Consider the following 27,647-nt stretch of genomic DNA (forward strand, 5'->3'; position numbering starts at 1 on the left):
CCCGCATTTTGACCGATTCGCTATTTAGAAATCGCAAAATGCAATGCATGTAGGAATCGCAAAAAAATCAGATTCCTTAAAATTCCTCAATTGCGACTCGCAAATTGCCAGTCCCAATTAAGGAATTGATTCCCATTCATTCCTATGGGCTAGAGGCCCATAGGCATCAATGGAAATTGCATGCGCGATTTGCGAGTACCCAATAGGTACTCGCAAATTGCGCATGCAATTTCAAGGGTGAAACTGTTCCAAAAGGATACCTGTTGCACCCCTGAAATTTCAACTTTTACACATGTTGTGCACACACATGCCCCAAGGGCATGTGTGTGTGTAAAATGTGACTTTGATGGTAATTTGCGATAGCGAAATCGCAATACATTCAAGGCATTGCAATTTACGATTCCCTAAATGCAATTTGCGATTTTTGCATTTGGGATGATGCATCCCACATGCAAAAATACCGGTCGCAAAGGGGCATTTTCTGAGAATCTGCCCGTTTGCGACCGTTTTTTTCCTTGATGCATGTGGCCCTAAGTCTTCAGCTATTAGTTGTATTTGAGACAGTCATCCAAATACAGTAGCAGCCAAGAGATATATTCCAGAGGCCTAGAGCCATCACTGAAAAATCCATACAACCCACCCCAGATTGCAGGATTTATTGGACTGAAAAATATGATGATTTTAGTTGTATGTACTCTAGAGCACTGGTAGAGCACTCCCTTCCACTCTTTCAGCCGATGCTATTTAAATACAGATGTGATTCTTTATGTGGAGCCTTCACAAATTAGTGTTTGGCGAGGTGTCATGGAATATTTCAGTTACAGAACTGTGTTTGACGATTCAGACAGCTGGATCCATACTCTCTTTGTCCTCCAGATAATCCACAGATGACTATTCAGCTACAAAATGTTGTCATGATCTCAGCACTGCAGCACAAGAAGCGCCATTGAGGATGGCCACATTCGGCAGCACCCTGTCAACAAGATTGAGGAGGAAGAAGCAAGGGAACCTGTGATCCACACAGGTAGGATGTCTGTCTATCCTTGTCAACAATACAGCCTGACATAAGTATCATGTCCTGAACATTATTTCCAAAAATATTGTCCCATTGGGTGTAGAAATTATATTATTAACTCCAACGGGCGATATTTTTGTAAATTATATTTTGGCAGTAATATTTGATAAGTTATTATTTATTTCACAATAGTCTGGTACCATACCTCAGGAGTATGGCTTTGATTATATATACAATGACTAAATATGTTGGGTTTCCTCAACCCCAGGGCCTAACTTATTGATATATCCTTGCTATGTTCTTTCCATCAAGTGCTGGGGGTGGGTAAAGAGTATAGCTGAATGATAGCCATTGTGTTAACCATGTTGGACTTACTCATCTATTCACAAAGCCCTTGATAGTGTCAACGTCTTCTGCTTCTCAAAGTGGTCCCTGTCATTGACCTCATATCTCAGTGAGATCCGGAGTTTGGTGGTAGCTTGTAGCCTCGCCCCATGACTAACTGAATTGTATAAACATGGGCCACAAATGTTGGAGACTAGTTTGCTACCTGTTTAGTGTAGTTGGGTACTATTCTACCTCCAATATAACTATCCAGCCGATAATAATCATCTTCGTATTCCTCATATTCCTTACCATTTTGAGACATAACATTACCAATCGTTTGCAGACATGACTGGGGGATGGATAGCTCCTCAACCTCTACCTGTTGTCCATGACATTGGCAACGCTGAATTTGTTACACACATGTGGCGACCTACTTTACTTTCTTTCCATAAGGTTAAACACAGGGGGCCATATTCTCAAGGAGCTATCGCTGAGTTATCGGCACCTTAACGCAGCCAAATTTGAGATAAACTTACCACCCAATTCACAAGCTGGTGCAAACAGCCGATATCACCAGTTTTCCTGCAATAGCATCCTCAGAAAATATCGAAACAGATGACCCCGGCAACTATCGCTAATGAGATGCAGAGTAGGTGTTCCCGAGCAAAATGCAGCGACAGCACCACTCCAGAACATTCTCAACAACCAGCCACATCGGCGATAAGAACACAAAACAGGCGCGTTAGCTCCAAAAAACTAACACCTGCTCGGACCTGGTGCAACGTCAGACCACAGCCTGCACCACAAAAACGAGCCCAGCCCAGAGCCACACCTGAAGAACAACAGGTGCCATGGAGCCACTGAACATGCGTGCCGGACACCCAAGAGGGCCACAACACCCACCCCCACCACCCCCAGAAGCCCAACCCCCAAAATGCCTCCCCCCTCTCCCCTGGACCACCACGGAGGCAGCGCAGACAAAGACAGTGGACCCCCAGGAAACGCACCAGCCTCACAGACCCAACACCTGACAATGTCATTGCCCACTACAGGCCAAAAAGACAACCATCCTACGCATCCTGACCATCACCACCCAACAGGCTGACAGCCCCAACACAGCGTACAACCAACATCCCACCCCACACAAATCTGCTGGCTGTGCTGCACCTGTTGGCCTCTGGCACCCCCCAACCAACACCCGCCAGAGTCGGAGGAGTCTCACAGCTAGCCACATCCAAGTCTCTCACACCTGTCCTGGACATCACCATCAGCCTGGTACCCCAGTCCCTATACGTCCAACACAATGCACAGGATCCGCTGGGGACCAAGTAAGGACCATATGCCATAGCTGGATGCACGCACGTGTTGGGGAAATCCACAGCAAACATGTCATACCTGTGCCCCCTGGTGACACAGCACACAATCACTGCAACAGAAAGCACACGTCTCACATCAATGTGCAGGCAACATACGAACACCGTGGAATCTCCACCAATGTCGTCGCCAAATACCCAGCCAGTGTGCACGATTCCATCATCCTCCGACAGTCCAACTTCAACCCACGCTCCCAGGATGGCACAAAGGGAAATGCACAGCTCCTTGGCAAGACCCAAATGAACACCCCACACACCTCAACTCCACAACCATGCAACTCACAACTCTGGCAATGAAGTCACAAAATCACATGCAAAACAACATGCCCACCCACCACACATGACAGAACAACTTACTATGGTAACCTGGGCAAGCTGTGAACATGAGCCATCAACGGCATGCCACCTCAGCCACACAATAGCCGAATGAGGGGAGAGGTGGGAACCAGGCATGTGTGAAGGAGGCAGGAGAACCATGATTGGGAAAGCACACAATGCCAAGAGTGGCAGAGATGTGCTGGACAGACCGCAATATGCAGAACACACCCATATCCATGGCGACATACACCGCTGGTGTATGGAGTGTAGTGGACGGTGGACGCAACCATGTCACCCCAGCCAGTGGAGGAGTTTGTGGAAATGTTGCCTGTTACGTCCCCCCATAAGCGTGAGTGGAGTGGGATGGCGTGGCGTACGCCAGGCCAGCGTAGGGGTGTGAATAAAAAGCACATAGCCCTGGGCATGGTCCTCTTACGGAATGCCCAATGTCTCTGCCAGGGCAGTGCATCTTCCCCCGCCACGAGACTGACGCCGTGTTCGTGAGCGGATTTTCCTGCGATCCTGTGCGCCTGCTGTACCCCAGCCCGCTGGACCCCGAACCTGTCAGGCCCTCCCCTGCGCAGCCAGGCCACACTAATCACATGCCAACACCAGCGTGTGTCAAGGAGGGCCCACCACGTACCGGCGCAAACTCCAAGCCTGAGGCCCGCGATCTTGGCAGCCTCCTCAGACCATCACGGCCTCCACGACACAGGCCCGCTTCAGTCCTTTCTTGTTGATGTACTCTATTGCTGCCTCCGGTCTACTCTACAGTCAAGTAGGTCACACATTTGGAACTGAGTCTTGATTACACGATGGCAGAGTACATATGTTCATTGCAGATTTTACATCAGTGTACTCCCTTCGACGTGGTGCCACCAACTCTGTGCATGGCATGCTCACAACACATGTCTGTTGTCCCCTGCTGACTACTGCTTCCAGCCTACACTACGGACATGCAGGTCACACATTTGGCACTGAGTCTTGATCACACATTGTCCGTGTATGCATAATGATGAAGATTTTACTTCACTGTACTCCCTACGATCAGGTGGCAGCAACCATGTGCATAGCATCCCAACGACACCTGGCTGTGGGCCCATGCGGACTACTGCTCCCAGCCTACGCTGCGCTCGAGTAGGCCACAGATTGGAACTGAACATCGATCATTCAAAGGCAGAGTAAACACATTGCATGCAAGAAGTGGTTTGAGAGGAAGACGCGGCCCATGCTGCGGGTGAGTAGGTCACACATTTGGGACTGAGTCTTGATCATATATTATTCTTGTTGGCATATTAACGAAGAGTTTATTTCACTGTACTCCCTTTGATGTGGTGACACCAAGTATGTGCCTGGCCTCCTAACCACATGTGTCTGTGGGTCCTTGATGACTACGCCGTCGGCCTACACTGTGGACCAGCAGGCCTCACGCCAATCCACTCCAGTATGTAATAGGCAGAACACGTCATCGTTGCTGACTGAACACCCGCTCGGCTCTGGTGCTTTTGCCTCCATCAACCACAAGTCATCCCCAAATGTCATCTCGACGCTGTGTGTTAGAGTGCCAGGAGGGGCTTGCTGAAACGCGCCTGGCCCTTGCTGACCGCTGCCTCCGGCCTACACTGCAGTTGAGTAGGTCACACACAATTTTGAATTCAGCCTTGATATATTTATGGCTGACTTGATGTCATTGTACAGGCCTCATCGCAGACTGCATCCCCTTTCAGCCCTGATGCCACTAAGTCTGTTCCCCAAGACCCATGGACACTTTCTGGTTGGACTTTGGTGGCGACTGAGTCCATGGACTTGGGGTTGTCGTCGCCATCATGTTGGTGATACTGACTTTGTGGCTAAAACAATGCAGTGGCATTCCAATCCATCATTTGCTGCTTCTGGACAGCTTCCACCCTCTGCATCATGCCCTGGAGGACAGCTTCCACTGTCCCCAGCAACCCTCCGCAACATACACCTCGAACAATGGTGAGGACCCGCTCAGGTCGCATGGCCCATCTGACTGCACCGCAAGTCACCGTCCCGTGGCTGGGTGCCTGTGCCGGCCACAGTGCATCTGGGGCCACTAACTCTGTGCTGGTCAGGTCCTTCTGAGATATTGGGTGGCCTCTGAGGCGATGGCCTAGGGGTCATCAACTCTATGTGTCTGTGGCCCTCCGCTGTCCGCAGCCTCCGGCCTCAACTGCGGCCCACCGGGGCTCACACATCAAATCGAGTCCTGACCGGCCCGAACGTCGCATCACTGCAGGAGGCACACACCTCCACCGCCAGGACCAACTCCAACCGGAAAATGCCAGTGTCGAAACGGTCATACTGGCTGACTGACGGAGTTGCTCGCACATGTTGTGGAGGCCATCTTCTGCCTGATTCCCTGCTCAGCACTCCAGGTACCACTGACTCAGTGAACCACAAATCATCGTCCATTACTGTCTTGGTTATGTACAGTGGTGAGTTCACACAGCAATGTCCCCTCAGGCGGTCTGGGAGACCTGGGACGATGATGAGGAAGATGATGCAGGTGCGACACCCCCCCACTGCAGCTGCATCATGTAGGTCCCGAAGGGACAGAATCCTAGACATGTTCTTCACGTGAGCGCGCTCAGCTCTGGTGCCCCAGACTCAGTGCACTGCAACTCACGGACACTTCTGTTTGCTCTTTCTGTGCCCTCCGGACTTGCCCAGGCTACCTCCATGATGCTCCGCAGTTGTCCCCGTAATGCTGGCGTTGTGTGTTTCTGTATTCATAGTGTTCACTGTTGTATTTGTTGCCAGCACCAACAACTCCCTGAGGGCTGGCTTTCACTCACCCCACAAACATCCAGCACAGGCGTCACTGTACATGTGACCCTGCCAATAAAGGGGCCGGGCTCACGTGCCCATAGCCAGTTCAGTATGATATCTGCGTGTGTCCCTGAGGTCTTGCTGTGTGCATGAGGGCCCTGGCCCTGCGACATTACATTCTGCTGTGTACAGCGGACACGGACATGTCACCGCAGGCAGCAGGTTAGAGCTTGGACATATTGCTTTGTCATCACCCACTCAATTCGTAAGGGGAGTGGAATGGGCCATCATACGCAGGGCCAACGAGGGTGTGTGACTGATATGTGCGTGCCCCTGGGCGTGGTTTTGTACTGGGAATGTGCATCTGTATGTGTCTCTATGGCAGTGTGGGTCTCCTTTTTGGAGTGTAGGTGGTCCCTGAAGGGTGATGGACACCCACGTATGTGTTCTAGTTTGTCTTCCATGGGTTCAGACCAGACCCGCACCTGTTCGCCCACCTCCTTTTGGCATTGTGACACCTGGCATTGGGGTGCCGTGTGTGGGTAGGTGAGGTGTCGTGAGCCAGCTATGGTTGCGTGTGCTTTATGCTGTGTGGTCTGTGCAGGGGATGGGCTCTATGTAGCTTGTCTGCCCTGGTCCTGGTGGTGGGTTGTGTGGGATGTCCATGGGCTGTTGTTGGGCGTCGGTGTCGTAGTAGTGGTGGGCTGTCTCCGGCATCACTGATGGGTTGTCTGGTCTGACCTGCTGAGGTGTTGTTTGTCCCTCTGCAATGTGAAGGGGAGATGCATGTTGACATTGTGTTGACATTTATGTTTGCGAATTGTCCTTGTAGACATGCAGAATGTGTGACAATGTACATTGTGACTGTTTGGGCGGTGCTGGCAATTTGAGTTGGGACAGTGGACATTTGGCATACATGACTGATGTGAGGTTGTACGCGCACATATGCATCTCACGGTTCCCTGCTTTGTCCAATGTGATTGGCGTGTTTCTGCACATCAGCGGACCCAGTTGTGTCCCCTGTCCTGCAGTGTGGGTGTTGCACTTTGTGCCACATTGTCATGGGATGTGCTGTGATTGCTATGTGTGTGTGCTGCAGTGTACCACGGAGATGGGGGACATGACCCTGGGTAATTGTGTGTGTGCAGTGTGCTATACATCGTTGTGCATGTGTGCCATTGTGTCCATCTCTCCCCATCCCCCCAGTCCCTGTTGGATCCTCACCCTGTTGTTGTTGTGTCAGGTCCTATCCAGCTGTGTCCGTACTCCCACCTCCTTGCACCGTCTCCAGACTGATGACTGGCCTCCATTTCCTCCAGCTCCTCCTGTGACGCAGGTCTCCCACCTCCTGTCGCCGTTGCTGCCTTCCTGTTGGAAGTGCCTTTGGGCCTGGTTTGCGTTTTTCACATCATGCCAGCGCCTCTTGTCTTCCTCCATTGGCCACCTGGCCACTCCCGCTGCATTCAAGGTGGTCTGATTGTGGGTCAGTTGCTGGTAGTGTTCTGTGACCTCCGTGACGCTGGTCTTGTTTTCCTGCGGACCGCACCCCATCTTCCTCTCCCTCTTCTACTTGGCCTTCCCCAAACCCGTTGTTCCTTGGTGGTGGTCTGTCTGGCTTGTGGGCTTAGCGTTGGCCTCTGCGCTGGGTCAGGGTGCATCCATGTTGCTTCGCACTTTGGATTGTTTCTGGTATGTTGTTTTTGTTCTGCTTTTATAGTGCATTTTCCCGCCAGACGCGTGGGATTTGCAGGCTTGCCGCTGGTTTTCGGTGCTTTTTGTATCGCGCTTGGCCTCATCGCAGCTTTTTTTGCATTCGTGTTTCGCATTTTTGCGGCGTGGCGTTGTTTTTAACGCAGCCATTTGACGTGTTGTCTGGTGACTATTGTATGGTATTGTCGTGTTGTGAAAACTTGCTTGACATGCCGTAAGTTTCCCGTGATAGACTGCGATGTTGGAGGTTGCACAAAGTAAATTTTCCGATTGTTATCACGCGTTCTTGAGAATACACCCCAGGGTGTGCACACATGTCATGTACATTAGCTAACCTCCAAACCTAGTAATATCAATCACATATTCTTATGGCTTAACATCAGAGTGTGGCATTGAATGGAAAGGGCAATCATAGCCATGTAGCTGTTAATTGCTGGAGGGATGTCCATGATGACATTGGAGTTGATTTAAATTTCAGCGAAAGACCAGTTTTTGCATCAGGGTAATAGAGTAAATTACTACATTCCGCCGACTGAACAGTGGTTTCAGTCAAGTGATTTTTTCAATTTGGTGCCGGGCCTCAACAACAAAGCGGTGCCTTGCAGCAAACTTGTTTCTTCTTTATTTTCAAAAAGAAAATCCCAAAGCTCAATTCTCTTTTTGAAGATAAAAAAATAATGCCCCCAATGCAAAGGGAGTTATCTCCATGGCGAGGAGGGCATTTTGTGGTGTTCATTGTCCCCTACCACCAGGGCCTGCCTGGCGGTGATGGACAGTAAAAACAGCAATATGTCTGACCATCCTAATTGGGCAGATGGACATATAGCCAGTTCTTCAATGGCCCTTACTCTGTTGGGCCATCAGAGAAGTTTGGCTACAGTGGTGACAGAGAGGTCACCACTGGAGACAAACCTATTGTCTGCCTCATACAAATTAAACTTGCCAATCACTGTATTGACAGGGAGGAAACTACTTCAGCATTGCGACGGAGTTCCTTCTCCCAAAAATATCCTATAACCCAAAACAGCACTTAGTGCTGCTTTGCATTGCTTTCAGGCAACCCTCCAGTGCAAAACAAGTTGTGCGCTGTAAAGTAAGTCCTGCAAAAACATTTTGCGCAGGTTTGCGTCACTTTTGTACCTGGTGGAAAAGGGATGGTTCACTATGTATCATTTATTAGGCAAAATATGTTACCCTTCAGTTAGTAGTAAGATATATGAAAAAGTTTCAACAGGAACAGAAATGAGGAGTCATTTCCCAAACACCACAGGGCAATAACCCAAAATGCTGCATTGCGTTGCACTTTTCTGCTCACTCCCCAGTGCTGGTGCATAATCAGACTGCCGAAAGCCACGCACACACCTTTGCACCATAGTACAAGGGTGTCTGTGTGATTCCAGCATAGGTTTTTTAGTGGAAGAGTACTCTTCCAGACCAAATACTATGTTTAATCTATCTTTAAAACTGTACCTACTTTGTATGTGTGCTGTACCATGTACCGCACAGGGAAAGTTGGGAAAGAAAGGACAAATAAAAAGGATTTCTCCTCGATAGCGCCTAGGTCAAAAGGGTGGGTTTTGCATCAGAAACAAATGGGAACGCCCACGTACCACCCATTGAACACCTCATTTACGCAAAGTAATACAAAGCAAAGCTACGTGCTGCTTTGCTTTACTTGCAGGTGACAACATGTCTTGCGCTGGAAAGTAAATTTGAAATTAACATTGTGTGCCGATTTGCGTCACTTTTGTGATGCAATCATAGTGCTAAATGTTAGTAAATATACCGCTCTGTTTGTTGTGTGTTACAACCCCATAATAAATGCAGTCATCCTCCAGTGAAGAGACTTGCAGTCGATTGTGGTGCTGTCTGTGTCAGATTTCACCTTAGATCAGCTACACGGGCGATACAGATGCCTGGCTAACCACATGACTAGCCCTATCATTGCCCTTTATTTACTCAGAAGGTAAAACAAATCCTGAACATTCTATTTGCAGACAGGTTCTATTTATAGATGAACCTGCAAACATCTTCTCCAAATACCTCTTATGGCTAAATAAAGCTATCTGGAAGTTCTGGTAACGTTTACAAACCATGCAGCTCTCAACATTCTGGGGTATTATGTTTTCTAAGCACCTTTCTATGGCATGAGTGGACAATAATATTATCCATCCATCCCTCCATCTATCTAGCTAATATTATATAAATATATATCACAAAGGCGATGGTGGGGACTCTGTAGTTGAGGTTAGGTCAGAGTTTCCACTCAAAAGCCTTTTTTGTTTATTTTGCAAATACATTTTGCATCATTGCAAGTGCATGAATCTGTCCAAATAGAGATTTTCTGTTTTAGCTTCAGCATGACAAGTGTTGTGCAAATTCATCTGTGGGTTGGAAAATTAAGGGCTAGGCCAAAAAGCATTGGTTTCTATTTTACCTCAAAAGGAACACCCACCTCCCAAGTTTTGTGAAATTCATCTGTGGTATGGAACATGAAGGGATAGGTCAATAGCATTGTTTTACATTTTATCTTAATCTATAAAAGTGCTGATGGCCTCATGTATGAGTTTGTGTGGTAGGGCAGCTCCGTAGGCCTTCCTGCTGCACTGCCCTATGGCAAAAGAAAGGGGCAGGAATGTGCCGTATCTATCAGGTATGGCGCATTCCTGTCCTTTTACCCTGCGCTGGCGCACAATGGGTTGCCCTAAACCAATGCAGGCATCTTGGCACCATGGTGCAAGGGTGCCTGCTTTGTGGGGAGGATTATTTTTGTGCAAGAACAGAAACCTCCCTGCACAAAAACAATCACAAGAGGCTTTTTCCTCCTATCTATGTGTGCTGCAGAATGCTTGAAGGCTTATGTTTTTAACCAGTGCATATAACAGCCAGCAAGGCATGAACCATACATGCGAAACAGGTTAAAAACAATCTTTTTATTGTCATTGTTTAGGGAGAGGAGGTGCATTATGACCCATCGAAACTCAAGGGCATATTTATCAAAGTTTTGCATTGCCCTTTCACCCACCACCCAAGGTAGTGCAAGGGTGATTAAAAACCTAAAATGATATTTACCAAGCCATGCAAGGCCACCTTGCATGCCCCTGTGTGGTTTGGTAAATCTGGAGTAATGCATGGCAGGGCAAGTCTCTGCCTCGCTTCACCCTGCTCCAGGCAGGTGTTCCATGAGTGGAGCTTGGGTGTTCACAAGCATCCACCCACTGGTTCTGGTGCATTCCCAGATTTACCAAGAATGGTAAACTTGGGAATGCATCAAAATTCTATGCCTTCTCATGGGAGGTGTAACGAGGAGAAATATCTTAATTTCGCCTCATTTTCTCTGTTTCTACGTGTGCAGCAAACACAGAAAGAGGGAAAAGCCTTAGATAATTGGTTCCTGTCTGCAATGCAGGCACCCTTGCACTATGGTGAAAGGATACCTGCATTGACGCAATGCAGCAGTTTGCGCACCAGTGCAGGCAGAGAGTAGGAGTGTGCCATATATTGATAGATATGGATCATTCCTGCCCTCTCCCATTCACGCAGCACAGCAAGGTGTTTGGTTGCATTGCGTGAAATAATGATAAATATATTTCTCAAACTCTAAGTTTCAAACACGCATAAACACTGAAATTCAGTAGTTATGGTTAGCAATACACACATTGCATGCCATTGGTAAAGTGATTTAATCAGCACGGCAGGTGGCGTGGCTTAGGGCATGCATTGTGACCTTCGTTAAGCATAATTGGTGAACTTAGGTTGTTTTATGTTTTGAGTCAGAATCATAACTCAATTTCTAACTTTGTTTTTTCAGTGAATTTCTAGGGTTTTTATCATTCACTTTATTGCCTACACATGCTGCCCTGGCCTGCTCCTGGCACAACAACCAACCTGAAGTGGGCTGCAATAATCTTGTGCACAAACTTTGGTTGTGCATGCCAGGATTTGGCCGCAGGCAATGGCCTTTGGCTTAACGGAGGGCAAAGGTCACACTGAGGAGCTAAATCTTGCTGCATGTGGCCTTTGGCTGTGCACAACAGGGGTTAACTGCAGGACCTGGCCTTTGTGTAGGTCCAGCACCCATTCCAATGTGAGTGCACAAACTCTGCTGCGTATGGCCTTTGGATGGCACTGAGAGGTTGGCACTAGGGCCTGGCCTGATCAACTTGCTGCCGGGTACTGCCTGCTACTGGTTGCCACAGTGAACCCAATTTTTTGATTTAGGAACATTTTTTACACGTTTGGTTGATCCCCAGCACTCTCTGGAGTCAACCATATTTCATGCCACCCATATGGTATTTCCACAGCACAAAAATTGCAATTTCATTAAAAATCATGCTTTTTAAAACGCCAGAAACAAATAAATCCCCTTCATCAGCCATTCACATTTGAGAAAAATGTATATGTGATTGACAGGGCATTTTCTGAATCATGATTTCAAATGGCAGATATATTCAAAAGTGGTAAACTTTTCAAGCCCACCTGGTAACTTTTTGAAACATTTATATTTCAAAAACTACCAAACGGATTTACACCAAACCAATGGAAGCACCCTTTCTGAATTAAATTATACATGCATGCTAAGTTTCGTGGACATCCTTTCCGCTTCTTTTATGAAGGCGTAAGCATAAGTTCCTATGGGAACTACAATGCACCGAGCACAGCAGGGGTATGCGGTAAATACCACTGAGCACAGCTTATGGCCAGGCGCAGTGAGAGTGGGCTAGAGAGTCAGGATTGTAGCCAGACCCTCTAACCCAATTAATGCAGTTGGGCAGCCCACTGCGAGACTCAACCTTCTGCTGTGCGCTGTAGGTTTTTGTTAATGGTCAAAGCCTACAGCTAGGCCCTGCATACAGGGTAGAGGATGTAGCCTTGCGGCTAGAGCGGTCGACCTTGAAGCTAGGGAACCGGGTTCGAGTTTCTGCAACAAAGCTCAACATCCTGTGATTCTGGGCAAATCACTAATTCTGCCCTTGCCGGAAAAAAATGAATGTGTCCGTCTGTAACGAAACTGGTGCTCATGTAAAGCGCTCTGTTACCTGATGTATTTGGGTCTAGTTTGCGCCATATAAAAGCTCTAGAAAAATAAAAATACAACCTACTACAGGTAGACATCTTTTATTATTGTTCTTTTGTGTTTTTTATAAAAAAGAATCATATTTTGGAGCCTTTTTTGTTTATTTGCTAAACTATTGTTCTAGAAAATGTTTTGTTTCTTTTCGATTTTTTAATTTGTTCATGCTTTTAAAACTTTTATGAAATTCTTTCCAACATTTTTTTCAGACGACATTCATTACTCACGGGATAACCTTTTATTTACGTCCCCCGAACTGGTGACTTTGTTGCAGAAGTTGCAGTAAGTCGAGAAAACTGCAGGTAGTGCCCTTGTTGTAGGACTTCTGAGGGCAGGATTTCGTCCTCTTCCTCCTCCCAACACTACCCCTGCATGTCCACTCTGGAGTATTCATTTGTGTGCATAGCCCAGACACATTTTTCATGCTGCTCATTCCAAATAAGTATATCATTGAATGCCCTCTGAAGAGCAGTTGGTCAGATAAGCTCCATGTGGCCTTGCTGGCAGTAACTTTTTTCTGCCCTGCAGGGTGGTTAAAAACTTTCCTCCCCATAGACATCAGGATGAGGTGCAACAGGAGTCATTAAACTGGACAGAAGACTGCCCTTCTTCTGTCTGCCCTTCTTCTGTCCTAGCTACTTCCTGGCTTCGTCCAGCAGGCTGACATGTCATGGTGCGGACAGATTGAATTTTATTTGCTCCCTCTCAAGAAACAAAGGCAATATGTTGTTTTCCAAAATAGTGTACAGAGGCTGTGAGCTTGTGTTGACATAGTATGGATTGTGTAAGCAAGCATATGTCTCCTTTACATTTTCTGGTACTTCAGGATTTGTAGATCCTCCACAGCTGCGATAGAAACAATGCAAAGGTGCCATGGCACTCTCGCGAGATAGGGAAAACAGGACTTATTTTCCGGGTACTGTGACTTCTATACCAATGTCAGAAATCCTGTCATTTTTAACAAAATTAAGTTCGAAAAGATTCGAAGTCTGCTAAGAGCACATAGAAAATCAGTATTATAGTAGTTTGGAAATATAGAGCCTGCTTACGATGACGGTCGGACATTCGCCCAACCCCCATTATTGCGGTAGTGGCACCGGCTGCCTACGAGGCGACCTGCCCGCCTACTGTATTACGATGTGACCGCCACCGAGGCGGTCACATGCCCTATCTTTGTATTGCGATAGGGATGCGGTTAACAGACCCCGCCGCAATACAAAAATAAATGGCACTTGCATATCCCTGCACCATACGGTGCCTGCCACGTTGGCCTTGCCCCAGGCCCAGGGGATAAGGGGGGCCCGCTACAGGCCCCCAAATCTGTTTCCGCCTGCAGTTTTGTGGCTGAATGTCCACCGCAGAACGACTGGCAAAAAGGGATATCATTATCACGATGGTGGTGCCTGACAGGCACTGCCCAAATGCTGAGCACGGTGGCTGCTCTGACAGGTGGTCAAAAAATGACCGCCTGTCGGAACCGTGGCGGTCGGTCTTTCCAACTGCCACGTTTCAGCCCGCCATTGTAATCTGGCAGGCGGAAAACAGCAGTACGATGGTGGATCGTAATGACCCTCATAGTACTCAAAATCAGAGCTGCATCTCCAGTGTGACGCCTTGGTGCAGTGGAAGACTGGGGAATCCTTGGACAATATTGGAAAGATTTCATTCATTCTTCTGACTGTATTGTTCCACTACACTCCTTAATATGAGAGAGATCTGTAGCAAAGGAAGGAGAAGTATTTTTTACTTCAGCAATGACTTTCTGTGCAGGATGTCCAGCACAGGAGAAATTCAGAGGAAGCTGCTCAGAAGAGCAATGAGGATCAGACTGATTCCAGGTCTCCCTCAATGTCTATTGTCCACAAGTGCGTCATGATCTCAGCTGGAGAAAAAGTCTCTCATTCAAATATGTCACATGCACACTATGTGACAAAAACTGAGCTGGAGAACATTTGGTCCGATGAGCACAAGCAGAAAGAAAAAAAAACTGAGCTGGAGAAGTCACAGACAATATTCCCTGGGGCTTCTATGACAGAATATACACAAGATTATCGCAATACATAAATATTGCAGTAAAAAATATAGGGCCTTATTTATGAGCCCTTGCAACACTTTTCTGCCGCACTTGCGTCACTTTTTATGACACACCAATGGTGTTAAAAAAATGCGCGATGTTGCGCCCTATTTACAAAGTGACGCATCTAAGCCGATGCGTCAAATGTAAAGCCATGCGCTACATTATACCTGCGTCAGGTGTAATGTATGCAGGGTGGGTGTTCCCCCATAAAAAGCCTCGTAGAAGTGGCGCTGTGAAACCTATAAGATTTCACTGCACCACTTCTAGGACACCACTGTGTCAAAATCTTACGCTTGCCTCACAGCAGGCATAAGAGTGATGCAGGCACATTTAACATGGGACTTGCCCATGTGTAATGAAACACTGCTGGTGTTGCGTCACTTTTGCAACACATTCCAGCAATCATTACTGGACCTACAGATATGTCAGAAATACTGACGTATCTGTAACTACTTGCGTCATGGAGTGCCGTACATTAAGTACGGCGCATCCATCGTGTCGCACGCAGGGCGCATTGAAAACTGTGACATCGCAGTTTTCATGCAGCGATGCAACAGTTTTCATAAATGAGGCCCATAGTGCTCTATGGAATCGACTACAGTATCTACGCCAAAAATATCGACGTCAAAAATATCAAGAACAAAATGTTGATTGCATAGGTACACTGGTGCATGCTGGGACATGAAGAGGTTACATTTTTTAGATATTGGGACCATTAAATCTTTGAGATTCTGCAGTGTAGTTACCGCGCATGTCCACTGCTCCAAAAAGTAAATAATACTTGGGTCTGATGGAACCTGGAAGGAACATTTTATCTCGTCCACAACCCTACGCATGCTCCGCAAGATCTTCAGATGGATCCCCACTGAAACCAGGAAGACCGTCACCCAGGCACTCGTCACCAGCCGACTGGACTACGGGAACGCCCTCTACGCCGGAACCACAGCCAAACTCCAGAAAAGACTCCAACGCATCCAGAACGTCTCCGCGCGACTCGTCCTGGACATCCCCCGACACAGCCACATCACCGGACATCTGAGAGAACTGCACTGGCTCCCCGTCAGCAAGAGAATCACGTTCAGACTCCTCACCCACGCACACAAGGCTCTACACGACCTGGGCCCCAAGTACCTCAACGACCGCATGACCTTCTACACGCCCACGCGCCAGCTACGTTCAACCAGCCTCGCACTCGCCACCGTACCACGCATCCGCAGAGCCACCGCCGGAGGAAGATCCTTCTCCTACCTGGCATCCAAGACTTGGAACTCCCTCCCCATTCACCTCCGACGTACCCAAGACCATCTCTCCTTCAGGAAGCAACTCAAGACCTGGCTGTTCGAGCAGTGACACACCCCTCCCCCCAGCGACTTGAGACCCCCCCGGGTGAGTAGCGCGCTATATAAATGCCATGATTGATAAATTGATTGAACTGTTCTGGTACAGAACGGATCCAACAATTCACAACATTGAGTTAAAATGTTGAAGCCAATATTAAAGGGTAAAGGGACTCGATCTCCATGATTTTAAAGTCGCAGTCACTTGAAGAGTAGGCTGTGCATGGTTAACTTTTCACCTGACCAGAAACTGGAAAACATGCTCTGACCTGGGAATCTTGGAAACTGGTGTATAGGAGAACGGTAGATTTTACTATTTGTTTATGTCAGAAATGTTATGGCAACACAAACTAATGCCTTTGTTTGCAGTAATTAGATTTTTAAAACGTTTACTTTTAATAACAAATTAAACTCTGATCCTGTAAATTTAAATCAGGGAAGCCTTGTTTAATATTACTAAAATCATTTCTTAGACTGGAGGAAGAGATAGGTTTAGAGATAGATTTAGATGAATTTTCTTATAAATGTTTTCATAGAGCTAATTGCAAAACTTTCGACAAAGGATTAGACAAGCTGGAGTTTGACAATTACTTATGTTTTATCCATGTGATTTATTTAAATTACCTCCAGAGTGGGCTGGGAACTGGGGGTCGGTGCATGATTTAATTAATTATCCCCAGGGAGGGGGCGTTCATGGGGCCCCTACCAACATTTCTATTAGGCTGGGGACCCCATCCCGGGGGCTTTCTTTTATGGATGGTGCCCTGGAGGCCATCTCTGGGCCCCGAAGACATGGAGAGGCCAAGCCAAGACATGGATGCTCCCGCTGCCAGTGGGAGCATGAGACATGCTGCTACAGGTGCAGGAGAAGCCAACGGAGTGCTAGCTCCAGCGTGCCGCACTCAAGATGCGCATGAGAGTAGAGAGTTGGTAGGGCAGTCAGTGGTAGGCCTCCATGCTGCCCACATCACCATACCTGCACCTGGGTGACCAGTGGGCTCGGACACCCAGGAATAAAAAAGCAAAACAGAAAACCACAAAAAAAAAGCTACAGGGCTCTCCTCAGCACAGCGGGAGGACCATTAATAACATATTTACTGCTCTGACTGCAAGCACCACATAATGCCCCAGGAAAGACTTATTTGCATATATTTCTTGCCTTGAGGTGGCCCCAAGAGGACAGGGGCACCACCAACGAATTCAGGGGCATATTATCAAGACAGGCGATAAAATTATCGCCGCTTTAGCGGCAGAAAACTGACGCTAAAACAGCGATAATGGGCTTGATAATATGCTCTATGGAATTCCAATAGAAGCCCATGTTAGATGTCCTTCACATCAAGTTCACCCATTGGCACTGAATAACGGATGTTTATTGTTACCCATCTCAATGGTACTCATTTTATCAACATCAGAAGGAGGAAAGGCTGAGTGGATCCTCAGGGATTGAACCTGTGACCATGAGGTCAAACACAGACCCATACAGTGGACGCATTAGACCACTGATCCACTAGACCCATCCCAAAAAAAAGGGGGGAAAAAGGAAGATAAACCTAAACCGTCCAAGCCTCAATTCAAAAAGAAGAAGGTGGCTGGAATCAAAGCCAAGCATGCCACGGATATTGAGGACTCTGCTTCTGAATGATGAACAGGCTCTGGCTATGTTGGACAGCACAGCAGAAGTCACGTTAGTTCACTAGAATCTTACGGAGTGTCTGGCAGCAGTGGCAATGAGGAAGTACATCCAGGTGAAAACACTGGACAGGAGACTGAGTGTCCCTGGTCAATTATACAAATTGTAAATCCAACTAGAGGGGGTTGTACACCGTACCATAAATGTTCTCTTTAGGGAGAACTTGACATTCTGCTAAAACATTCTCTTGGCTGCAAAGGATTGACCACCAGAGTTTGTTGAGGAATGCCCCAAATGGTCAAAGGTAATTTTGCATCCTTTTTCAGACCTCATCCCAGATGCAGTTAAACATTCATAAGCCAAGGAGTAGGCCTTAGCGCAAGCTCCTGGGTTATACCGCAACCATATGGATTGGGATGATGGATCCCCTTATCAGGTTCACTGAGAGACTATCGATCACAAAAATATAGATGTAAAAATTATCGAGGTAAAAATATAGAATACAAAAATATCAACTCCCTATACTTAAAAAGGTAAGTACAAAAATATCAGGAAAAATGATCATTTACAATAGTATAGTTGTATTAAATATCAATTTTAAAATCTATATAATGTAAAATATCAAAATAAACATACATTAAATACTAACTTTAATTTATAAAAAAAACTAATTAAATGTATAAACTAATATTTTTATTAATAAGATAATTAAAAAAATCTTAACTAGCATAACATTATCAAAAATATATGTAAACATATTTAAATATACCAAAACATAACATTTATAAAAGGGAATCAATTTAATTAAAAAAAAAAATTAAACAACACACATATGTTACAATTTAATTAGAAATAAGTTACAAATAAAATAATATAGCAAATTATGTTATTGTAATAAATGACAACATAAAATAAATTATTACAAATTAAATTAAATACAAATACATTTCCCACCACATTAAAAAGAAAAAAAAATTCTACTAAATAAATATAAAAATATTTACTCCAACCTAACACAACACAACAGTAAGATTTATTAATCTATCTACAATACATATAAAATTACATAAAATATAACCATACAAAATACATACTACAATTTACTATTCCCATTACACTTAACAAGACAATAACATTTAGAATTAACAAAAAAAAGCAATTCCCTCTCCAGTCAGTGCAACAGTAGGGAAAGTGTAGGATTGAGGAGGGGTAAAATGTACTATTCCCACTCCAGTCAGTGCAACTGTAGGGAAAGCCAAGGATTGCGGAGGGGTAAAATGTACTATTCCCACTCCAGTCAGTGCAACAGTAGGGAAAGTGCCGGATTGTGGAGGGGTAAAATTTACTATTCCCCCTCCAGTCAGTGCAACAGTAGGGAAAGCGCCAGATTGCAGAGGGGTAAAATTTACTATTCCCACTCCAGACAGTGCAACAGTAGGGAAAGCATTGGATTGCAGAGGGGTAAAATTTACTATTCTCACTCCAATCAGTGCAACAGTAGGGAAAGCGCCAGATTGCAGAGGGGTAAAATTTACTATTTCCACTCCAGACAGTACAACAGTAGGGAAAGTGTTGTATTGCGGCTGGTAAAATGTACTATTCCCACTTCAATAAGTGCAACAGTAGGGAAAGTGTTGGATAGTGGAGGGGTAAAATGTATTATTCCCACTCCAGTCAGTTCAATATTAAAAACAAACAAAATAAACATATTTTAAAAACAAAGTGAATAACAAATATATAAATATGTTGAAAAAAAATATATATATATTTAATAATAAAATTTTAAAAAAACATATTATAATGTTCATATGAACACAGTGCAAAAGGGTATGGGGCAATTTTGACTGCACTCATCACTGTGTTGGGTTGTGAGTGATTCAAACTCTTAGGGTGCAAGGAATCTGAGGCTCAATACCCCTAAACCTCCTAGGATACAATATTCCCCACAAATATTACAGCAACAACATGATCCAGCACTCCAATTAATAAAGTAAATCATCCATAATACTATGTACAAAAAATTTAATTCATTCAGCAGGTCTTGTTCCAACTTTCTTTATTAAAAATTCTTCTTAAAAACGACCGTAGCCAATGTGTTTCGTCCCAAAGGACTTCTTCAGGGCAACAAATAAATATACATAGTATATATTATATTTACAATAATATTTACAATTAAAAAAGTGCTCACACCACATAAGAAAGCAAAAAAAATGTGATTTAAACTAAAATATTTACAATTTTTTATATTCATTCTTTCACCTTCTTGAATATTCAAAGCTCATCTTCAGAAATTTTGATTTAGATTTTTCCGTTTTGAACATAGATAAAGAAACTCAACAATTCATAATCTACATGAATTCATGATTACATTGATACCTGCTGAACACATAAACCTTCAAATGGAAATGTAGGATCTGGGTGCTAGATGGTAAGACCAGTGTCTTTTCTTATTATTATATCATAAGGACCTTCTAATGGAATGGGGCATTGATGCACAATGAGAGTTCCTATAACAGCATCAATTTTTTAAAATTTTAATATATATACATCTGAAGGGATATCCACTTCCTTTTTAGTGTAAAAGTGAATTTTACCAAAGGCAATAAGGCAATAAGGTGAGTCTTTCTCAACATTCATCAATGGTATATCAACCGCTTTCATCTGCTGGTTGTCTATAGGGAGTCCCTTTTCTGAGGTGAGTATCAGTAAGGCCTGATCAAAAGTAAAACAAATACACGGATAACCATTAATCATTGGCCAATGCTTAATATAAGACCGTATTATGTAGAAAAAGTTATTAATTAAAACATAGCTTATACAATCAAAACACGTCACACCAAGGAGAACGTATAATTTCCCTTCTGGTTCCCAGTCTGGTGTAGAGTCATCTGTCTATGTGCGACATTGGGTGTTAGCCCATTACAATCTGTAATTTAATAAAGATCCTTCAGGCTCAAAAAGGACTTATCAGCAGTGGGACCTAATAAAAGCCCCCTATTTAGTACCGTACGTACATATACAGTGAATTGTTATTTAATGTAATTTGTGAGTAAAATCAATCATTTGTCAAAAATTAAAGGACCCTCTGACTAAGTTGATAACCATAAATGTAATCAAGTAGGTATTCGCTAACATAACAGGCCCAAAGTATCATAGACCAACAGTATCATTAGCTAACAGTATCTTTATTCAAAAAGTGGTGAAGAGGAAGATTATTATGACTATATTCATTTCAAAACTGCATCTTTAAAACCTGGGACTACGGGTCATACAAAGGGTTAGCATCACCAATTTACGGAATCGGTAGACTCCGAAATTCGAGCTAAAACATAAACATGGCCTGGCACTATGTTATTGGTCAATGTGAAAAAATAATAACAACTCGAGTCGCACAAGCCCATCTCCATATGATGGGCAAAACAATCTCAGTAAAGTTCCTATTGACATTGCCTATGGAACCGGTCCATCTTGACAAGTCTAAAAAAGCTTACAATGCCCGCATCAGGGCCATACTAGACCATGGTCTCAACTGCCCAGACCGAATTAACCAAGTGCTAGGGTCCCCCTTATAAATCATAGTCCATTGACAATCTAAAGGGTGTGCAGTCCGTTGTAATCCCCATTAAAATAACACACCCTCCCCAATACATATCACAAACACCTACAAATATTATTATAAATAAAATACAAAAATGGTTTTCAGCCATATTAATATTTTTTAAAGAAATTATTTATTAAGAAAAACATTGATATGTACATACATTTCGTTTAGTTACTTCCCACCCTATTACATCACAAAACTCACAACCTGCACCTGAAAAATTATTTACACTATTAATTTTAATATTCATCACCATTAATTATAATTAATGCACTTCCCACAATATAACCAACAAAACACAATACATAATTCATTATTAAATTAATAATCATTACATAATTTAAAAAAAAATTGTAATTGCTTAAAATTGATTTGCTTCCCACCCCATACTGCTAAAAAAGCTACAACCCACATCTAAAATGTAAAAAAAAAAACATATTTGCACAATTAACATATTTATTATCAATTAAATAAATATTACTAATTAAAAAACAAATTAGAATTCAGTAAAACTATTTAACTTCCCACCCTTTACCCCTATAATCCCCACAACCCACACATAAAATTGAATTTAAAACATGAATTACACATTTAACATTCATTTTCATTTAAATAACTAATATTATTCACCAGCTAATTATAAATTAAGTAAAATCAATTTACTCCCCACCATTTACCCCTATAAACCCAAAAACCACACCCCCAAAAAAGTAACTAAACAATGACCATAGTAAATTATTAATTAATTAATTAATAATATTTAACAACTAATTATTAATTAATTAGACATAAATTAATTCCCACCCTTTACCCCTATTAACCCACAAGCCGCACCTAAAGGAATTACACAATTGCCACAATTAATTATCAATTAATTAATCAATATTAATTAACAACTAATTAATAATTAATAAAAAATATATTACTTCCCACTTTTTACCCCTATTAACCCCACAACCCACACATAAAATTTACTCCCATAAAAATAAAAGCACAATTAACACTATTAAATATAAATTAAATAAATGTAATTAAATAAAAAATAATCATTAATTTATTACAATTAAATTAGTTCCCACCCTATTCCCCTATAAACCCCCACAACCCCCTGCGGAGTAAAAAATGCAACATTTAATTAAATTACATGTAATAACTAATAAAAATGAAACACATATATTGAAAAACATAAACAATACTTATACAAAAATATTACATCACATACATTTAAAATAAATACTGAAATACATAACACTAATTTAAATAATTGATATTTTAAACAACTATACTTTCGCAAATGATATTAATGACTTCTATTTAAAAAAAAAAAAACAATATTACTTATCTTAAAAACAATATTCTTGTCCACGATATTCTTGCTCACGATATTTCTATGTCACGATATTCCCAACTCGATAATTGTGCCAGTCGATATTACTGACTGAATATTTTGTCTGAATACCATTCTTTCTTTAAGTGTTTGTGGTTCCTGGTTCGTCTGCGGTTAGGATACCCTTAATTATATGGTTTAAATATGAAACTAAGTAGACAGAAAGACAGACAGATAGGCAGACAGATAGATGTGCACTGTGAGCTGAGGGAGAATCAGCACATTTCTTCTGATTGGTGCACAGTGCACTTGGGCCTTGCGCTGGCTAGGTAACTCTTTGACAACTAGGCTTGCAAAGCTTTAGCCTTTCCTCCAACTACCTTATTGAGGGGCAGATTTATCAAAGAATTGCATTGCCCTTGCATCAAGGAAGGTGACGCAAGGACAACATAATCCTTAAGTCAAATTTATCAAGCCACGCAAAGCCACCTTGCTTGGCTTTGCTTGGCTAAGTAAATCTGGAATAACACAAGGCAGCTCAACTCGCTGAAGAGTCGGTGTCCCATGCATTCACCCATGTATTTTGGTGAATTGTCAGATTTACAAAGACAAGTAAACCTGTGAATACATCCAAATTGTTTGTCTTCCCGATAGAGGCACAACAACAAGAAATATGTTTATTTGTTCTTCTTTCTAAGTGAGCTGCATTCTGGAAGTGCTTCTAAGGATTGTTTATATGCAGGAATGTGTTCCTCTCTGCCCAAAAACGAACCTGCCTAAAATGCAGGCACCATTGCACCATAGGACAAGGGTGCCTGCATCAGATCTAAGCAGCAAACAGTGCACCAGCATAGATAGAGAGCAGGAATGCATCACATATTAGTAAATATAGCATATTCTTGCTCTCTCAATTTGACACAGAGCAGCAAGTTGTTTTACTGCATCAGTTACATGGGTGGAGAGTGGGTGTTCCAATGCACCCACCCATGTATTTTGGTGCATTCACAGATTTGCCAAGATAAGTGAAGCTAGGAATTCATCAAAATTGTACACCTTCCCGATTGAGGTGCAACAGGGAGAAAAATCTTTATTTATTAGTTTTTTTTCTCTTTTTAGGTGTGCCTGTATTCTGCAGCACACTTATAAAGAGGAAAAAGCACCTAAGGATCGCTTTTATGCAGGAAGGTGTCCCTTCTTGCACAAAAACAATCCTGCCTGCAAAGCAGGCACCCTTTCACCATAGCTCAAGGGTGCCTGTGCTGGCACTCGGCAGAACACAGTGCACCAGCGCAGATAGAGAGGTTGTATGTCCCTGCAATGTATTGTATTTACTGCACATGGTTTTGCAACGCTAATATTACCATGCATACTATTGGTACACGTTTGTATTGAGTGTAATGAAAACATTTTCCACACTGCAAACAACTAGCACGCACATATTCACCACGCATTCCAAGGGCAAACATGTGAAAACGCTGTAAGGAAAGTGTGTTTTAGGCTTAATACTTTATCATGGATTTAAAAATTCTACCTTCCAGATGACAAATGCCAATGTGTGAGAGGTACACATTAGTTTTTTTTTTTTAAAGGTAAAAAAGCCACTTTACATTAACGGTTCAGTCATGTGTTTAAAGCCATAAACTAAACATTTTCAGGAATTATTTTATTTGTGATATTTATTAGTCCCAATCACACCTATAAAGATGGCTCTCCACCATTTTGGTGCCGATTCTGATCCGGGCCGGAAAGCACTCCAACCGAGCCGGATCCGGAGTGTTTTCCGACTGAGCTGGAGTCCTGCAGTCCGACCGAGTGAGTACGATGCGGCCGTATGCTGCCAGACTCGGTTCGGTCGGACTCCCATAGAAGTCAATGGGAGCCGGTCGTACGACGCGTACATGGGCTCCCATTGACTGAATGGGTACGTCTCGTGCAAGGGTGCCCCCTACAGTGGGTACGCGTCAGTGCCAGCTGCACCGTACATGCCTGTGTTGGGGGGGACCCTTGGGTCTCCCTCTGTGTCCGAGTCATAGGACTGCGGGTGACAGGGGGTCCGACGCGGACCCCCAAAGGCAACCACCCGGACGTTTTGCGAGCCGGACACTCCGGCTCGCACAGGCTGACCGACGCGTGCATCGTACTGGCTCGGTCGTAAATCGCATCCATTGCACACCACGGTTAGCTTCCGACCGAGATGTTTTGGAGCGGTTCGGACCCGGAAACGACTCGGTCGGTGAATTCCACGTAGCTTGCATCGTACTTGCTCGCTCGTACAGCTGTACGAGTCGGGCGGAAAACACGGGTACGGCTCGTAGTTTTTCCGGCCGGATCGTATTCGGTGCCCTTCCGACCCGGATCGGAATCGGCCCCTATGTGTGTGTTCTGTATCTATACACAGGTGATCAGATGTGCTGTGGTGGACCGGAGTTTTTGTCATAGACTTACAGTGCTACCTTCGGGCTGAAAGTAAGTATTTTAAAGAAATTGCCTATTCACCTACTGCCACTATCCCTTCTGCATCCTGTCCCATTTTCTTTTTCAGGCATCATGCATAGCTATTTGTTTGCTATCAAAGTAATACTAAGGTATTGTGTAATATTATTTGTCATTAAATTGATACTCGAGTATTTTTTAAATATCCCCAAGTATTAACACACTTACCCACCCACTGTCCTTGTACCTTCTGCATCAAAGCCCGTTTTATTTCTTCTCTGGCATGATGCCTAACTATTAATTTGGTATCAAATTAATACTTAGATTTTTTTATAAATTACCTGAGTATTACCACAGTTTAACATATTAACTATTAACTTTAATTAGTAACATAGAGCCCGATTACGATGGCAGGGAGACTGTCACCAACAGGCTGTCGGTAGCGGTCTCCCCGCTATCGTAACCAACTTTACCGCCTGCCATATTATAATGGCGGGCGGATGTGTAGTGGTCGTGAAGACCAACCGCCACACATCCGACGGGCTCCTTGAGCCTGCCAGTGCAGCGGATGGGCTCGTGGACCCTGCAATCGTGGTGGTGCCTACCAAGCACCGCCGTAGAGACTACAATGTCCCTTTCCACCTGCCTGTTTATGGTGGTTAACCAGCCATGTACAGGCAGGTGGAAAGACTTTGGGCCTGTAGCGGGCCCCTGTTACCCTCTGGCCCCCAAACACGGGACCTGGGGGACACCTATGGTGCCCCCTAAATATCCCTGCACCATGTGGCAGGCAGTGCATGGATAAGTAAATTGTTCCTTTTTTGCATTGCGGCGAGCTCAGCAGCCAACAACATCCGCCACAAAGTAAAAAATAGGCTTTGCGACCGCCTTGGCGGTGGTTGCATCAAAATGCCTACTGCAGGACTACCGACAGCCTGTCGGGCAGTCCCAATCCCCTATCGGGTTATGTCTGCCTGCCATCATAATTGGACCCTTGGATCCTAAACCACCTGTACCCCATCCTGAAAGTATATTGTCTTTAATTGTTGTAATTAATCTTCTAATCCGCAATTATGGTTTAAGTACAGTATTAAGGTGCATCTCTTCAAATAGAGAAACACTGCTACCTGCTGATCAAATGCATGCTAAATTATTGAGTCATTAAGACTTGCTTGGTAACAGTCTGAAGAAAAAAATGCTCTTTTCATTTGATGCAGTGCAGCAAGTTGTCTGTGTTGAGCTCTATCAAATATTGAGTGTTTCCAAAGACAACTGCTTGCTCTTGTCTTTTAAAACATTCTAAAAAGCGCTGCCTCTTAAGCTATAGTTCCAACAATGCATAAAATGTCAAGTAATCAAACGAAGATCCAGGTAAAAGCACATACCTCCTGGAAGGTTAGTGTGTTGAGGATGTCATGCGACATGATGTATTGTACATTTAAGTTATCAATGCTTACCCCTGAGCCAGGAGTCTGGCCTGCTGTATTCAATAGCGATATATTTTGAAAATGTAATTTATTAGATTTGGGCTGAAAGTGGCTTCATAAATTACCTTTAACATACCGCACAGGGCCGATTAAGATTAAGACGGTAACAGAAACCGACTGAAAAATATCTCTGCTGGTATATTCGCCAGTGGTCTTAGTAAGACAGGACTTTTCTTGTGAAGCGACCTGTGCAGAATGCAAAGGGACTTAAACTGTACCCTCTGCTCAACTGGGAGCCAATGGAGGTCCTTCAAGGCCTTTTTGCAGATCGAAGTCTAGGGACATTCATGAGGTGCTGAGCAGCAGCATTCTGCCTGGTCTGCAGCCTCTTTATCACATAGCGAGGTGAACCAAGGAAACGAACATTGCCATAATTGAGGTGGGACAAGATAAGATCCTGTACAATTGTGGACTGGTGCACTCGTTGCTGTTATGTGCAAATGTAGGGTCTCTTGTGCCAAACTGCAAGGGTGCCTGCAATATGATCAGGATAGCTTTAATGCAGGAAGGGGTATCTCCAGCACAAAAACTATAATTTTTGGCTTTTTAGGGTAAGCGTGGGCAGCGCATGCTCTGCTCTGCGAGGGATGCTGTATTGGAGTACATACTTGACGTCCCGCCCACTCTCCACCCATATTTTTCATTGGCTTGTGTCACTGTCCTTCGTAAATGCTGGCTTCTGATTCCTGATAGGCTTGTTAGTCCCTCCTTAGTACAGCCTTGTCTTCATTTGTAACCTCCCATGGCAACTGGCCCTTTACTTCTGTTGCGACAGTATGTCTTATTTAGTCTGTAAGCACTAATTTCTTTTATGAGTTTCTCCTACTGCAGGCACAACGTGCTTTCCTTACGTTCAGCGTGCCATGCACGCTTTCACTTTCAAGCAGCCTTGGACAATGGCGGCTGTTTCTTTGAAGTGAAATAGGTCTTGCATTTACAAGAGTTTCAGCTATTGCCATTGTAAATGACAATAGAATACATTCTCATAAATGCGAGACCTATTGCATTGCAAATGCTTGTTCCTCTTTGTATGTGTGCTGTAAAATGCAGAATGCACTATGGCAAAATTGGCTCCTCTCATGGGGGGATACAATTGCTTTGGAGCAGAGACCCCCATCCCTTTGTGATAAGGACTAAAATCA

General features: G+C 44.1%; 1 protein-coding gene across 1 annotated transcript in view; it reads right to left on the bottom strand.

Annotated features, from left to right (window-relative positions):
- The window catches only part of LOC146833601 (very-long-chain enoyl-CoA reductase-like), a 97,121-nt gene that overhangs the window by 63,577 nt on the left and 5,897 nt on the right, over window positions 1-27,647 (bottom strand). The window lies entirely within an intron of this gene.

Source organism: Triturus cristatus, chromosome 4_2, assembly GCF_964204655.1.
Source record: "Triturus cristatus chromosome 4_2, aTriCri1.1, whole genome shotgun sequence".
In the NCBI taxonomy this organism is placed as follows: Eukaryota; Metazoa; Chordata; class Amphibia; order Caudata; family Salamandridae; genus Triturus; species Triturus cristatus.